At 37.9% G+C, this 16983-nt stretch overlaps 1 long non-coding RNA gene across 1 annotated transcript in view; it reads right to left on the reverse strand.

Moving 5' to 3' along the window:
• The window catches only part of LOC116149130 (uncharacterized), a 66764-nt gene that overhangs the window by 22069 nt on the left and 27712 nt on the right, over nt 1–16983 (reverse strand). The window contains exon 4 of the long non-coding RNA XR_004132743.2: nt 15289–15426. This is a non-coding gene — a long non-coding RNA (uncharacterized LOC116149130). The remainder of the gene's footprint in view (nt 1–15288; nt 15427–16983) is intronic.

Below are 16983 nucleotides of genomic sequence, written 5' to 3' on the forward strand. Positions count from 1 at the left end.
ATTCCCCTGGAAGAATCATGGGTTTTGATAAACTATGTGTGTTTTTAATGTTCCTCAATTTAAAGATTGTGACTTTGAGGAAGAGAGTAAGAATAAGCAGAACTGAAAAATTCTGGATATAAATCAGTTTGAAATAGCAGGTAATTGTTTTTCAAACCATAAGAAATATACTGATGGACATAAGAATGCTTTAAAAATCACCTAATTAATATAAGAACACAGTTTTTGTTGCACAAATATACAGGAGAAATTAAAATCTCCCTTCCAGGACTGCAATGTGCCTTCAATATTCAGTCCTTCTTAATGGCCCCTCCCAAGTATCTGCTGACCTCAAGTAAAGACGTTTTCTGTTCAACCGTTCACCTCACTCCCCCATGCTTCATTCTTTGCAGCCTTGTTTACTATTCCCTGTACAACAAAATTCCTTTCTGCCTGATCTTTAAGATGCTAGCAGATGTCAAGATCTGAGAGTTCTCTCTTTTGCAATTGTCCTTCTCCTCTCACTGTAATACTTCTTAAGCAAAGACTCTCCTTACTTAAGCCTTGGTTTGTTTTTTATTTGATCCAGGAAAAAAAAATAATGAATAAAAAGAGTCAATGGAAAATAGGAAATTGTATGATGAAACAAAATTCCACCATAAAAATAATTAAAGTAATTCTAAATGGACTATACATATCAATTAAAAGGCAAAGACTAAGATTTAGTTGAAAATAAAACAAGATATCTGCTGACCGGAGACATACTTAAAGTAAGAGGGGAATGGTTATAAATAAAGGGATATGCAGTGATATCTCAAACAAAAATGAACCAAGGAAAATTTAGGGTTGTTTTATAGGATCTGATTAAATTAGTATTTAAAGCAAAGGCAGCACACTGTTCAAAGAAGGACGTTATGTTCTTATACAAAGTATCACAAAACAGTTGGACACATACACATATTCACCTAACAAACAATGTAGATGCCACATATATCAAGCACGAACTGGAAGGAATGTTAAGAGATAGAGGTAACCATTACTGAGAATGTTTACACCTCTTTTAGAAATTAGGAGATTAAGCAGGAAGTAAAATCAGAGATTTTGAAAACTAAAAAAAATTAATAAATAATCCACACTCAAAGACAAGAGATAGCATTTTTAAGCACACATGAACACTGACCAAAAAAAAAAAAAAAAAAAGAAAGAAAATGGCCCCATAATAAGATACAAAGGAAGTCTCAATGAATTTCAAAGAATCAATATAATACAGAAGTATTATTTTTGTAAAATCCAATGTGTTTGGAAACTAATTACTAAGTAACTCAGGTTAAAAAAGGAAATGTTAAAGAAAACTAAGAAGTATTTAAAATAAATGCTAATTAATGTGTTAAAAAACAAATTGTGAAACACAGAGACAACAGTGCTTAAAGGGAAACGTAGAGTTATGCCTACATTTATCAAGAAAGAAGAAAGGTGGAAGGTAAATAATTTAGCCCTCCATTCAGGAAGTTAGAGAGAAAAAAAAAATCAAACCTGAAGACACTAGAAGTAAAAAAGAAGAAAGGAACAAGAAAATAATAGCAGATTCAATGAAATTCAGACAATATATAAACACTATAGAAGATTAACAATGAAAGGCTGATTCTTCCAAAAGATTGTTAAAACAAACTTCTGCCAGGACTAGCCAAACAAACAAACAAAAACCAACCAACCAAACAAAAACCACAAAGAGAGAGAGGTGCAAATAAACAAAATGGAGAATGAAAAGGTGGTGTAGCTACAGAATAGAAATTTAAAAGGAGGATGTAACTATACAGACTTTTAATGTATTTAATGGATTATCATAGGTAATAAATTTGAAATCCAGATGAAACTGATAAATTCCTATAAAATATATGTAAAATTAAAACAAAATGAGGGAAGAGAAAAATTAGGGGGCATGCCTAGAATAATGTGAGCAAATGAATGAGCCTTTGTATTTTCCTAGCATCTGGCTTCTAGTTGGTCTGTTGAATAAGATGCTAAGTGGATGGGTGAATAAACGACACTCAGATGCCTCCTGTGATGCTGAAGTAAAGCACAATGATCAGCGCAGGGTTCTGTTTTGATGCTGAGATAGATGTGCAGGATGGGAGCTGAGATGGGCGAGAGATGGGGACTGGGACATTCTAGGCAGGAGGAGGCATGGTGCAGGGAGCCGGGAAGACAAACAGCTCCAAGATTTAAGATCTTAAAAAAAAAAAAAAAGAAAAGAAAAAAAGGCTTTGAAAAGAGGAAAGCATTCATGCAAATAAAAAAAAAAATTTCCTTTTTATGAACTACTTTAATTTTCGGCTAACCACAGTAAGCTTTTCCTTTTTGCCTTTTCATTGGCTGCCTCCTAAAGCCAATTTCCATGATACTTAAAGAACAGAATGACTGAGAGCAAGGCAGCTTCTTTTGGGTAACACTGAAAAGCCTGAGGGAACTCTGAATAAATAAGAAGCCGGGAGATAAGGAAGGTGATTTTTTTTCCTTCCTGTTGCTAAATGACAATTGAGTCTACGTGCAAGTAAGCCTGGAAAAAGCAAGACACTGTGGTGGCAGTAGATTTCAGGAAATTGTTTAATAGGTTTGAATATAATAAATTTCAGCTCAAATTAAGGGAAAACAGCTTAGTGGCATGGTAATGGTGTTAATAAGGACATTCTCAGTCGGTGCCATTTCGAGGAGCTTAACTCAAGTTGGGAGACGTGGCATAGCCACCAGGCACGCGTCCCTGTGTCTGTGCCAGCTCCCAGGGCGCACAGCTGGCCTAGATCCCCTAGAAGCTGCACATGTGCCAAAGAGCATGATTTCAGAAGAAAAATATAGATTCTCCTCGTCCCAGGTGTTTGGTTTTTGAAGATTTTCCTTTGGCTGTTAACATACTTATTCAAGCCACCAGGGAAGGCGAGTTCTAAACTGGTCTGTGGTCGGGTCGACTCCCTGCACCTACCTGCTGTCTCGTTGCTAACGTTGTCTCCAGAGCTGTCTCTCTTTTCTCTCCCACAATCAAAATGCTCTTCGGGGAGATCTTCTTAATTTCCCCAGCTTCACAGAAGTCTTAGAATTCAATTCTGCTCTCTTTAGCATCTGCCCTTTTCCCCCCGGCTTTGCTCCAGATATTAGATAAAAAGTCTTTCAAAATTTCCTTAATATTATGGCTTCAGAGGAGAGATGTGTGAGGTTAAAGGCTACAGGTTGGAAAAGAATGTATCTAAGATATCAAAGATGGTCTAATCCTTAGCTCAGAAAAGATAAATTACGACTGCTTTATGCTCTGTGCCTGGTCTCTCAGCCATGACCGACCTTGTTTTTGGAGAAAAATTAGCACACCCTGTCTGGGAAGCTCGCTTTACTGAATGCGACTTCCTCTTGATCCTGTGAAATCCTGAATCCTTTAGGTTCCACTGGAACTCTATTCAGGCAAATCCTTAGTTCGTTTGCTTGGGCCAAACTTTAGCTCATTCTACTCCCCAGAGGAAGGTACTTTTCCGCTTTAACTTAGATTAGATTTGCCTTTACCTTCAGAGCTTCTACTGTTACTGACATTAGGTCAAATGTTCTTCTAAAATCTACAGTCATGATACATACTTGAAACAAATATAATAGATAAATAGTTGTATGCTTAATTCAGAAAAAACTTCACACAAATAGATTGAGACAATCACTAAGAACAAAAGGAGAAAATATACTGTACAAATGTACAAAATACAAAAGGGATACTGCAAATAGCTGAAATATTTATGGCTTTAGTAATCACAGAAATACAAATGGAAATATTGAGATTAATCTTTTTTTGCCTCTAAACGAACAGACTAAAATAAATGTTAATGTTGGAGGGTGTTATGAAATGGTTACTTTTAGAGACTATGGGAATATAAATTACACACTTATCTTAGGAAGTTATTTAGGAATAAGTCTTGGTAACATTTAATATATTTATACTTCTAAGCAGTTTTCTCCCTTCCAAGAGTTCTTACTAAGGAAATAATCAGACATGTTGAAAAAGACTAATGCACAAGTGTGTTTACTTGTAACAGAAAAAAATTAAAGTAAATGTTGAACAATAGAACAGTTAAATGAATTATGGTGTCTCTGTAGAGAATGGAATATTGTTCAACAATTAAATATTATGTTTACGAAGAATTTTAATGATGTGAGAAAGTACTTATGCCATGGAGTCAAAAAGCATGCTAAATTGATATACAGAGTAAAATCTCAAATACACTGTGTCTCTATGGCGTCCGTCTATCTTGTATTTCCTCTGTGGATCTTGTTTATTCTATCTGCTTAAATAGAGATGATTTGTTCTTCTATCAAAGGAACAGTTTTATTTTTATCCCACTTGCTAATTTCTCAAGGATGAACCCAAGGCCTCAGTAGTATCGGTTTTTTAATAGTAAGGCTTCGATATCAATCAGTCATCATTCCGTTAGTCAACAAATGTCTACTGATCACAAGCCATATGTGTCCCATATATTAATTAGGTGCCAGCAATTCAGCAGTGAGGAAGAGACGGACAGAGAGGGAGAGAGATCCTGCTTTAAGGAACCTGGGCTGGTATCTGTGCTACATGTGTGATGGTGGGGAGGGGGGTTAGGGGGACAATATAAATAAAAGAATGTTGAGAATCAAGAAATGCATATGCAGAAGACAGAACTGGGGAAACAGCCCCAATTCCAAGTGCTTTCTCATTGAACTGGTCTATAATTGGTGCAACTGGTTTTGACCAGTTAATAGCTCTGATTCTGTTGACTTCTTTTTTCCATCCCAGTGCTACCACTCTGCTCCAAGCCCCTTTTCATCAGGATTACAGCAATTACTTCCTAAACGGTCTCTCTGTATCTTGCCTTGGTCTCTCCAAGCTAAGCTCCTTAGTGGAGCTGGAAAGAGCTTTCAAAAAACACAATTTTATTATATCACTTTCCTACTGAAAACCTGACTGACTTCCCCTCGCCCTTAGGATTAAATCAACTGCACAATGAAGTTTGAGAGGCTCTCCGTGATCTCACCACTGCTTACTTCTACAGTTGTCCTTCTTTCCTCTCTATCCTGTACAATATACATTTTACCTGTACTAGACTTGTTTCAGTTATTCAGAAGATACGTGATCTCTAGCATCTTGGCTGTTTCACAAGATGTTAACTGTGCCTGCAACGTGCAACCTGCCCTTCTCTCCTTCTCCCATCTGTTAAGATATTTTCAGTTTTCAGTAACTGCAAATCCAGCTAACAATGGTGACAGCAAGCAATGAGATATGGAAAACATCCTAGTAAGAATTCCTGACCTAGATGTTTCCATGATTCAGAGAACCAGTCTCTTTCTGTCTCTCCGTTCTGCCCTTTTGGAGTATTGCCTGTTACCATTAAGCTTATCAACTAAGGGTCCAAGACAGCGGATGTGGATTGTGATGAATACTCTGATAAACCACCCAAATCCCCTTCCATGAAAGCACCTGCTGACCCAGTGTTTGAGAGAGCTGTTAGCAGACTGCCTTTAGCTGTCATCTTCTTTAGGGATTGGCTCAGTGGCTGAGAACCAAACTGCACAAGTTACAGACCTTCCTGGGGTAGCCTGTATACAACATGGTGTATTGCATGTAATGTGCAAAGGCCTAGCCACCTTGTCTCAGTGGGAATAATACTGACAAACTTTCCTAGTTCCTGAGCTCCTGGGTGGCTCAGGCATTATATTGGACTTCTTAGTCTATCAAATCCAGGTTCTGCTTTCTTTCTTTTACAGGTGTGATTCCTAAACATCCTGCATGCTAAACTCTACCTAAGAATACACTTCTAAATGGCAGTAGTTGGTGTCTGGCTGATCAGGAACAGCAACCAATAAGGTCACATTTTTGAGCTGGATCACCTGTTGCCAGGCTACCAATCCCATTAGTGGTGGTCAGTGGATCACAGATAGTCCCTACAAAAACTGGTGATCCAAATGCTTCACCTTTCACCAGTGGGTTGATATATCAATGGAAGAGAATGCACTCGCTGGTGTAATTTATCAGGTCTTTGAGAAATATACAATAGTAACTATAAGAACAATAGAACTTGGTGGTTAAATTGAGCCCTGGAAAAAGGTAATAATAATCTGAGGGCAATTAATAAGCAATTAAAAACTAGGGGTGAAAACCAGAGGGCCTTGTTTGAAACAGACAAAGAGTATCTTATCTCCTTCAAAGGCAGCAAAGAGAAAGCTGTGACCAGTCCCAGACTTAATCTTCAGAGTAACAGGGCTCCAAAAAGCTTAAACATACAACTAAAGCCCGGCTCTGAGATGTCTCAAATTGATAGGACTCGACTTTAAACTCTGTATCTCCTGTGTTAGGCAGGAGCTGGAACCTCTTGCTTATGTTTTACAGCTGAAAATCTTTTGCTTTCTTCTGGGCATCTGTAATCTTCCCAGGACACGTGCAGTTCAGGGGTCACTGGAGTTTTTGAGGAGATTTTATAAGCAGAATTGGGGCAACATCTCTGTAGCTCACAAGATTACATGAAGGATTTTCCCTCTTTGATTTCCAGCCACCTCTGAGGCTGAGTTTTTCTGCTTAACTTCTATTTGTCCAGCCCCATGTGCTCCCAGGGTACAATCTGTAAAATCACAGACCTCACCCAGTGAGATTTTCTTCTTTCAGGAGTGAATCTTCTCAAGTTTCTTCCTACCTTTGGCTTCTCTTTAGTGACTTACATAGATGGTTTTTACATTTTTTTCCCTAAGCTTGCAACTGTTTTCTGCAGAAAGGTTTGCTTCATATAAGCTACTCCAGAATTACTAAAATGACAACTCTTAACATAAGGTTTTTGAATAAGGCAGTAGAGGATGACAACCACAACATCCACCCATCATCGAATAATATCATGTCACTTTGCTAACTCCTTCTAAATTTGTAGATTTTAGCTTAAACATCTCCATCTACAGGTGGTCTGTCTTCCTTAATGTGCTAGAGGACATTAGGTCTACACATCTCTCACTGTGTGTTTCTATAGCGCCCTATATCTTCACTATCATAACACCCATCACAGTTTATCAAAATGACATGTTTAATATCCTTTTCTCTAAACAGGCTATCAGTTCTCTGAGAACAGCAATCATGCATCTGATGTTAATTGTTGTATTCCAGTTTTTTTTTCACATGGTAGACAGATGAGAAAAATAAATGAATGAAAGAGTGAACAAATTCAGATAGATAGGAAAATAGCATAGTTTAGGACTGAAAAAAAAAAAACAAAAAGAGAAAAAGTTCTGAGAACCCTGAACTCTGATTAATGTTGCCCCAGTCAACTGAATACAACTCAGTGGCCAATTCTCGAACCTCTCTGTCATCTTCTTACCCATGAGATTCTCATAGGATCCCATGACCAAGCCCATGTTGGTTGAGACCAGGACTAAGACAACACAGGGGCAGGTGCCACTGAGAATAGTTCTTGTGTTTTTTCTGAGGTATTTAGACCTTCGGTTTTGCAAGACAGAAGCCAGACATCACTTGAGAAGAGAGAGTCCAAATGCCTGAAATGCCAGGTTGCTCTGATTAATTATCTTCCTTTCCTGGCTGACAAGTCAACCCAATCAGCCTGTCATAACCTAAAGACTCTAAACAGATATTAGGTTTTTCATGCTTTGAGTACTCTGACACATGCATTTTGTTAATAGAGGTGGGGGTTGGTAAATATATATTTTTTGCACTACATATTAAAACATTGAAAGATGAAGATTGAGAAATAAAAAACACTTCAGTCAGCAACTGTAATCTACTAAGGCAATTAATCAAGCACATACTTTGTCAACTTTCTCTTGTTCTGTTATGTTTTATGACTCTATTATTATTTCATCAACACGATAAAAAGGAATTAATCTTCATTGCATGGAAAATGTTTGAGAGACAGAGAAAGGGGACTTAGCTGCCAGTCTCTATCGTGTGGTTCAAATCAATCATCAGGACAGACTGAATTATTTTTAACTGTGATGCATTCATTAAGCTTCACTGGAAACATTTTAATGCATTATAGGATTTCCTACACCATCAGAGTACAGCTTATCCCTTGGAAGGAACTCATTCTATGACTCAGTTGCCCTTGCTGATAATGCAATAATAATCTGCCCTTGCAGACAGTTCTCTAATAGGATATGAAAACTTTCAGAAATCAGTGAGAGAATAGCAGATCCATCTTTACACACAAGCTAGTAAGAGCCTTGAGATTGAAAGGCACAAATGTAAACCCAGAAGAATTTTTTACATCTAGAAACAATTAATTAATGTTAGAGGATATGCAAGGTTTCTCAGGAGGACCCTTACATATGATGGAGTTCGTCTGTTTCTAGAACTGATGGTTCCTCAGACACGTGAGTGGTTTTTCTACAGCCAGTGTAATTCAGGATGGGAGGCAGAGTAGTCATAAATAGTCCTGCAAATAAGCACTCATCAATGGATGGACATGTACTGGCTGAGCATCCAGTATGGCATGAACAATAAAATAGGAACCATGGAGCTAGAAAGAATTAAAACATATCGTCCCTACTGACAGTGTTTACTCTGGTTGGGGAGATTCTTATGGAAATAAACTGTAAGCTGTTTGTCAGTATGAGAAAAAGTCCAGCAGACTGATATCGACATACATGTCATTAATCAAGTGCAAGAGGGGACCAGCTGGAATGCAGTGTGGGCTGAGGGGTCCTGCAGATCCAGGAGGCACGCTAATTGTCACACATGCCCCGGAGTCAAGAGGAAAACCACTGCAGTCTTAATGAGAATCTTGCAGAAATGTTTATAAGTGGCTTCACACATTTTCTTCTCTGGTATGATTAAGTGTCAAACTTGAAAACTCTACCAGGGTGCACCTATGTGAAACTCTCAGTTTCAAAACACAGGACATTTCCTTTAAATTGCCTCTCCAACAGGACTTTATTCTGTCCTGCAAAAAAACCATGGGACCACCCATCAGTTCCCTGTGTGACCTCGGACCGATTATTTTACTTCTTCGAGCCTCAGTTTTCTCATCTGAATAAGAAAGCACAGAGCTGGACTGTCTTTACGATCCCTTGTTGTTCATGTGCAGTCTTATGAAGAGCTCTGCCTTTTCTTTGGGTGGAACACAGGGATCAGACAAGCCAGCTGACCTCCTTGCTCTGATTTGTTGATCCATCTCTGCCTTTCCCGTCAGTGCCTTTGCCCCATTTTGCTTGGCTTGGGCAATCCCCCCCCACGCTGCCAAGGGAGAGTGAAAAGGTGAAGGGAAGTGGCTTGTTCCTTTCTGGTTATTCAATTCTAAATAATTAATGTCACTCCTGGACTCCATCACCTTGAAGTTGTTGGATGCCAAGGGGTATTAATAAAGGATAGTTTCATGAGGTCAACAGAAAAGACTCCAAAACACTTCTTATGGTCAGCCAAGCAGAAGGCTGGGAGAAACAGGGTTAGGAGAAATGAAGGAGGGACAGGAAATACATGTGTCATCTTGAAATTCTCCAGGACGTAAAGAAGGAGAAATATTATAATTGAGAATGCTCCACACAGAATTAAGCCTGTGATAAATTAACATCTTTGAGAAAAAATCAATAACAGCAAGGTTTGCACTGAGCTGCAAAATCTCATTATTAAATAGAAATGTTTGAGCTCGTGTGTTTTATTTCCCTTAAAATTAACCCTCTGCAGAAAAGAGTCATTTGAAAGTGGCAGGAAGCACAAATCACCTCTCATGAAGAGCTGCTTCTGCAAATTACCTCTAAAAAGACCAGGACCTGGCTCTGTGATCCAAAATATGAAAATGCACTGATATCCCAAAATAGAGAGATTTTCAAAATTAAAAGCATGCTGTGTCTCCCCCAAGAATGCAGCCAGTGAAGGGCTGGCTACCACAGCTGACTCTAGCTATTTGATAAGTGTTCTAGACCAGGAGAGAATGACACATGGTCGGGACAACAGAGACTGCCACTGTGTCTACAAGATGCCAAACAAACATATTTTTAAAAGTCATCTTTAGAAAGCAAATTATTTATTTAATATATTTAAAAATGAAACAGTGCCCACTATGCTGAATTTCACCCAGCTGTCTGCTTCTTTGAGTGTGGTGTGTACACAGAGTAGCCTCAGCAAACATCTTTGAAACTCCAGAAATGTAATGCTCTCTAGCTATAAAAGTTGTTAATGATATCTGTAGATCCATAAAGACAAAAATGCAACATTAATCAAACCCTAATTATGTTTCAGACATTGTGTTATATGCTTTACATACATTATTATGATAAATCCTAACAACTCGATGATACAGTAACCATTGTTACCTCCATTTCAGAATGACAAATCTAAGCTTCAGAAAGCCTGAGTTACCTTGCTCAAAGTCATACACTCAATAAAAGAGCAGAATCCATCTCTGCCTGACTACAGGACCTGACCTCTTAAACATCATCATGTTTCAGATATGTTCACCACACTGTGAATATCAATACCCATCATGCAGTTATTATGCAAATCAAGACTACAATGAGGTACCATGCCACACCAGTCAGAATGGCCACCATTAACAAGTTCACAAACAATAAATGCTGCAGAGGGTGTGGAGAAGAGGAAACCCTCCTACACGCTGGTGGGAATGTAGTTTGGTGCAGCCATGATGGAAAACAGTATGGAAGTTCCTTAAAAAACTCCCTTAAAGTTCCTTAAAAAAATTCCTTAAAAATGGACATACTGTATGATCCAGCAATCCTATCCTGGGCATATATCCAGAGGAAACTCTAATTTGAAAAGATACACGCACCCCAATGTTCATAGCAGCACTATTTACAATAGCCAAGACATGGAAGCAATCTAAATGTCCATCCACAGATGACTGGATAAAGAAGATGTGGTGTATATATATATACCACACATACACATACACATACACATACACATACACATACACATACACATACACAGAATGGAATACTACTCAGCCATTAAAAATAATAAAATAATGGTATCTGCAGCAACATGGATGGATCTGGAGATTGTCTTTACTATCTGTATGGCTTCCTTTCTTAGAAACCTCCTGTGATCATGCATTGAAACCGTCAGCATAGTAAAGATGTCAGTTCTCCTCAGATTAATATACAAGTTTACCACAACTCCTATCAAAATGGAAGCAAGATAACATAGTAGATTTATATGAGATTATTCTAAAATTCACATGGATAGTCAAAGGAACTAGAACAGATAAAACTATTTGAAAAAGATTAAAGAGGGAGGATTCAGTCTTCAGTGTATGTAGATACACTAATCAGGACTATGGATGTTAGTGAAAGGAGAGAAATACAGAATAGTGAAATGAAATAGAGCACCCAGGAGCAGTCTGAGAAAAAAATGCCTGGATTATTTTTGGCAAAGGTGTAAAAGCAATTCAATGGAGGAAAGGTCGCCTTTTCAACAAATGGTGCTGGAGAAAGTTGGCACCCCTGGACCACAAAACAAAAACAAAAACAAAAACACAAAAAACCCAAAACACCTCACCTAAGTCTTATACCATAGGCAAAAATGAACCCAAAATAGATTATGGCCTTGAGTGGAAAATATAAAACTCTAAAATTTGGAGGGAAGATATGGCAGAATCTTCAGGATTTAAGGCTAAGCAAAGAATTGTTAGATTTGACCCAGAAAGAACAATCTATTAAAAAAATGATTATTGGGCTTCATCAAAATTTAAAGCTTTTTCTCTGTAAAAGGGCCTGTTGAGAGGATGAAAATACAAGCTACAGTCTAGGGTTAACATATTTGCCCACCTTATATCCAGCAATGGATTGGAATCTAGAATATGTAAAGAACTCCTCAAAACAACAGAAAAACAAACAAATGATTATATTAGAACACGGGCAAGACATGAGCAGACATTTCAACAAAGTGGATATATTCATGGCAAATAAGCATAAGAAAAGATGCTAAATATTATTAGCCATGAGCAAAATTCAATTAAAAAACACAAGATATCATTGTACTTTTATTGGAATGGCTAAACCAAGAATAGTGGCAATACTAAATGCTGGTGAATATGCAAAAAAACTAAATCACTCATACTTTGCAGGTCAGAATGTGCAATGGTACAGTTGCTTTGGGAAAGTCTGGCAGTTTCTTAAAAACCTAAACATGCAACAATCACAATGACTCAGCAATTGCACTGCTGGGCATGCATCCCAGAGAAATGAAAAACTTTATGTTCACATGAAAACCCATACAGAAATGGTTATGACAGCTTTGTTCTTATTATCCCCCAAGTGAAGTAACCCAAACATCCTTCAACAAGTGAGTAGTTAAACTGTGATACACCTATACAATGAAATACTATTCAGCAATAAAAAGGAAAAAAACTATTGGCGTACACAACCACCTGGATGAATCTGCAGAGAATTATGCTGAATGAAAAATAAAAAGCCCATCCCAAAAGTTTATATTCCATTTATCAATCATTCTTGAAATGACACCGTTATAAAAGTGGATAACAGAATAGTGGCTGCCAAAGGGCTAAGAAAAGGGTGAGGGAGAAGGGACGTGTATGTGGCTAAAAAGGGCAAAATGAAGGATCCCTTTGTTGATGGAAACATTCTGTATCTTGACTGTGCGAGTATCAATATCCTGGTACTGCACTATGACTGTGGAAGCTGTTCACATTGGAAGAATCTAGGCAAAGGGTCTATGAGATTATTTGTATGATTTTTTCAATTGCCTGTGAGTCTCTGATTATCTCAAAAATAAAAAAGTTTAAATAAAAAAGAGACTTCCCCAGTAATCTCATGTCCCTCCTGATAGGATGCACTAAGAAGGCCACAACTTCATTGCTGTGATATTTCTGTTCCCTAAAACGCATGTCCTGAATTTAATCCTGAGGAAATCTCAAGGAAAACCAAATGGGAGAGACATTTCACAAATCATCACAAATATTCAGATGTTGCTTTTCAAAACCATCAGAGTATCCAAGGTAAAATTAGAAAAAACAATAAATGAGGATTGTTCCAGATTAAGTAGACTAAGGACAATGACATACAATGTGGGATTCTGGATTTGATCCTGGACTGAAAACAAAGGGCATTAATGAAAACCTGGTGAAATCTTCAAGGTTGTAGATTAGATAATACTACTATTTCAATGTTATTTCCTGATTTTTGATAATCGCACTGTGATTTGGGGAAATATGAATGAAAGTTATACAAACACTTTTATACAATGTCTTCGATTTTTTTGTAAGTTTAAAGTTACTCAAAATAAATAAAAGCATAAACAATTTTAAATATGTTTAAATTATAAATTAGTGTTGGATCAATAGATGAGAAAAATAAAGACTAGTCATTTTTTTTTATTGCTTAGTGAAATTGAATGCCTGAAATCTTAACCATTCCCCTCCAATATGGCAGCCAAATATCTCTCACCAGCACAGATGGAGTGTCACCCTGGAGGGTCCAACTGATGTAGTGCAAAACAGGGAATGGCAGATTTGTGCATGTGTGTGTGCATGACAAAGAATCATATGCTTCAGGAGAACTGAGTAATGCAGGCTCAGAAAATAGATGTTTAAGGCTGAGAATAATTCTAATTTGTATCCTCTCAAACCTATTTGCGTTCTTTTCTTTTCTTTCAAACGAAAACTTCCCGTTCGGAGTGGGTTGCTGTCGTGACATGAGCAGGCAGTGGCTGTTTAATACATCTTGGGCTGACAGTAGGAGAATCGGATCCCCTCAACCTGTCATCTCCATCCTCGGGTTTCATCTATTTTTCCACTCTGCCTCTGTGTTCTGGGGTAATAGCAGCAAAGGCAAGGTAGTCTCCAGCAGCGGCCAAAGTGGCATAAATATTAGTGATAATTGTATGGTACAGTAATTGCAAATAGCGGTGATTAATTCTTACAATAATAGCTGTCCTAAGAACAACTGACTTCCCTTCCAGTCATGCTCAAGTTTCCCATGAGAAAGCTTTAAAATGCTTATTATTATTAGTTTAAGCTTTGGGGAGAGAAGGGACGTTGAAAAGAATGGTGATTACTGTGGATCTGTCAGCACTGATTCTCCATTAGCGTGCAGAGCAAAGGCATCCACGGTACTGCAGGTGGAAGCACTGTCCTACCTCGCAAGAATATCAACCTGACATCCGAAGGTGGGGGCTGGGGGAACACGACTCTGAATGTGGACCACACAGTCACAGCCAAGAATTTTCCTTAAAATCGTGATGACGCAGCACAGGAAATGAAAAGACCAATTCTTACTCAGGTAATAACTCTCTCTTGCATAAGTCTTATCCAACACTGTGCAATTTATTTTTGAAATCTTCCTGATAGAGCTATCTAAGCATTATTATCTCCACTTAATGTGTGCTAATAAATAGAAATATGAGGCAGTAAATTGCTTCTTTCAGACCATTGAAAAAGTCAGTGGTGGACTTAGAATTTAAGATTCTAAAAATAACTCCCATTTTTATGACCAAATTAAGACGCTATGCCAAAATTTCAGAGCCAGTTTCCCTTGGAGAATAACCCCCAACCCATCTTCTTCTTGGTTAAGCCCACATGTAAATTAACACCAGACAAAATTTATCACCTTGTGTTTACTGTTCAATTAAAACCAATCATTCCATAGTATATTAATATTCAAATTTCTCTTAGTGATTAACATCACAGTTTTATTTCAGCTACTCTCCAAGCTGGGGGGAAATTATTTCTAAATTTATTAACTAGGGTCTAATTTTCCTGTGATGCAAGTGAATCATTTGATTTGGGGTTGGTATATACTCATGTGCATAAATTAAATAGTAGCAATAAAACCTATAAGTGTTCAGGGTATATTTGACATTTAATGCCCCTTACACTTTCACATACTCAACCTTCTAAATAGGCAAATGTTCAGAAATTGATTAGAAATTTTCCTTTTTTTCCCAGATGTTTCTAGATTCTAAACTTCATGAAGCAAGTGTTCATCTCTATATCCTTAACTCATTCCAACATCCTCAGTACCTGGACAGAGTGTTACACAGTACCTGGCATCCTGTAGGTGATCAATAAGTGTTAAATGAACAGATCGACAGATTATGCCCTTATTATCTCCATATTTTTCCTGGTTCCTGGTACTGACATTCCCCCAGCAAGCAGGGATTTTAGCTGTATCAGTCAGCTATTGCTGCCTAACAAATTACCCCCCCCCAAAACTTTACACTTTAAAACAACAGATATTTGTTACCTCATACCATTTCTGAGGGTTAGGAGTCTGCATCGTCAAGGTTCAGAGTTTCCCAATAAATTTCAGTTAAGCCCTTGGCCAAGACTATAGGCTTACCTGGAGCTGGAGAATCCACTTCCATGCTCACTCATTTGCTTGTAGTTGACCAGACACTTCAGCCCCTTGCCAGGTGGGCCTCTTCCTAGGGTTGTTTACAACTTAGCTCACAACATGGCTTCCCCCAGAGTAGGTAATCTGAAAAAGAAAGGGAGACCATGTAAGCAATGGGACACACAAAATGGAAATAGTAGTCTTGTAACACCTAATCTTAGGAAGACAAATCATCATTTGCTGGCTGAAAACCCCAATCCTGGTACAATGAGGAGAGAACACACAAGGGTGTAAATATCAGGAAGCAGGGATGACTGAGAGCCAGCCTGGAGTCTGGCTACCACGTGGCTTTGCGAGATTTTACATATACACATTTCTCTCAAGCATATGTGATACATTGCAGTTAACAAATTGGTTTAGAAGACGACAGTCATTTTTTAAACAGAAGAGGCCAGAATCATCTTGGACTGGAGAACCACTGTAGTGGGAATTATGTTAAGTTCATCTCACAAGAGTCTGACACTCATCGTAAATACAAAAGCATTGGACATAAAGTCGGAGGTGGGAGACCAGAAAGGAGCAGCCAGCGACTAAATGAGGGAGGGGCAAATGTCAGTTTGCAGACTTCTTGCATAGGCAATAATGGGTACTCTTCAATTTCCCAAATTTTAACCTCTCATGAGCATGGAAATCCTGTATTTCTACCAGAAGTTGAAAAGGCTAGCTTAGCAGTATGAAACAGGGTGTGGGGATGGTTGATAAATTAGTAGGATGACTGTATAATTTATTGTCCAAACCAAGACACTATTTAGAGCAAAAAGAAGTGCCATTAATAATGGTGCCAAGGCAACAGGCATAAATTGAGACTGTCCAGGACAATCGTGGACACATGTTCACCCTGTAAATTAGAGCCATTTATTTTGGGCCATTTTTACTGTGCGGAGCCTGGAATAGTGAGTTTGGTAAACAGTCCCTTTAAACTTACATTTTCTGTTTTCCACAAGAATATCTCACGCAGAAAAAAAGAATTAAGAAGGAAGCAGGCAGCACCATGTACAATTTCTTGACAAAAAACAGCCTCCTGGGAAGGGTTGATTTGTAAGGATGTCTAAGAATTCATGTCCCTCTCAAGGAAATTACCGGTCATTAGGGACTGGAGTAAATCTTTCACTGCAGTTTGCCTTATAACAGTGGCAAATACAGAGTCTGTTTAATTTTGCAAAATTTCTATTCATATGCATCTAATTAAAGTATCTGTTGAGTCCATCATGTTGTATTTAAGTTAATTGAATAGAAAAAAAAATTTTTAATGGTCCCTTATTAGATTTTCCTGGTTAATATCACAGGCATCTATTGATTTTTTTTTAATTAGAGATTTTTGTTAATGGGTTTGCACAAATTAAAATCTGTCTAATAACCAGTGCTCCTCTGGCAGTCCTCAGGACACTTGCTGGGATTTGGGGGAGTCTGTGTTTTCAAGGACAGATTCTATAGAATTCTAAAATGAGATTAGAATTCCTGCTGATAACCTTCATTATGCCATGGATTTTTTCTTCCTCCTCTTAAAAATAAGATTTTTAGAGAGGATTTTTAGGGAGACGAGTGTATAAATAGTAACATTCGTTTGCACCCAAACACAGATTTTCATGCCCAACGCTCTAGAGGCAGGTGCAATTGTCAGAATTCTAGGTAGACAGTTAT

Source organism: Camelus dromedarius, chromosome 22 (genome assembly GCF_036321535.1).
Source record: "Camelus dromedarius isolate mCamDro1 chromosome 22, mCamDro1.pat, whole genome shotgun sequence".
Lineage (NCBI taxonomy): Eukaryota > Metazoa > Chordata > Mammalia > Artiodactyla > Camelidae > Camelus > Camelus dromedarius.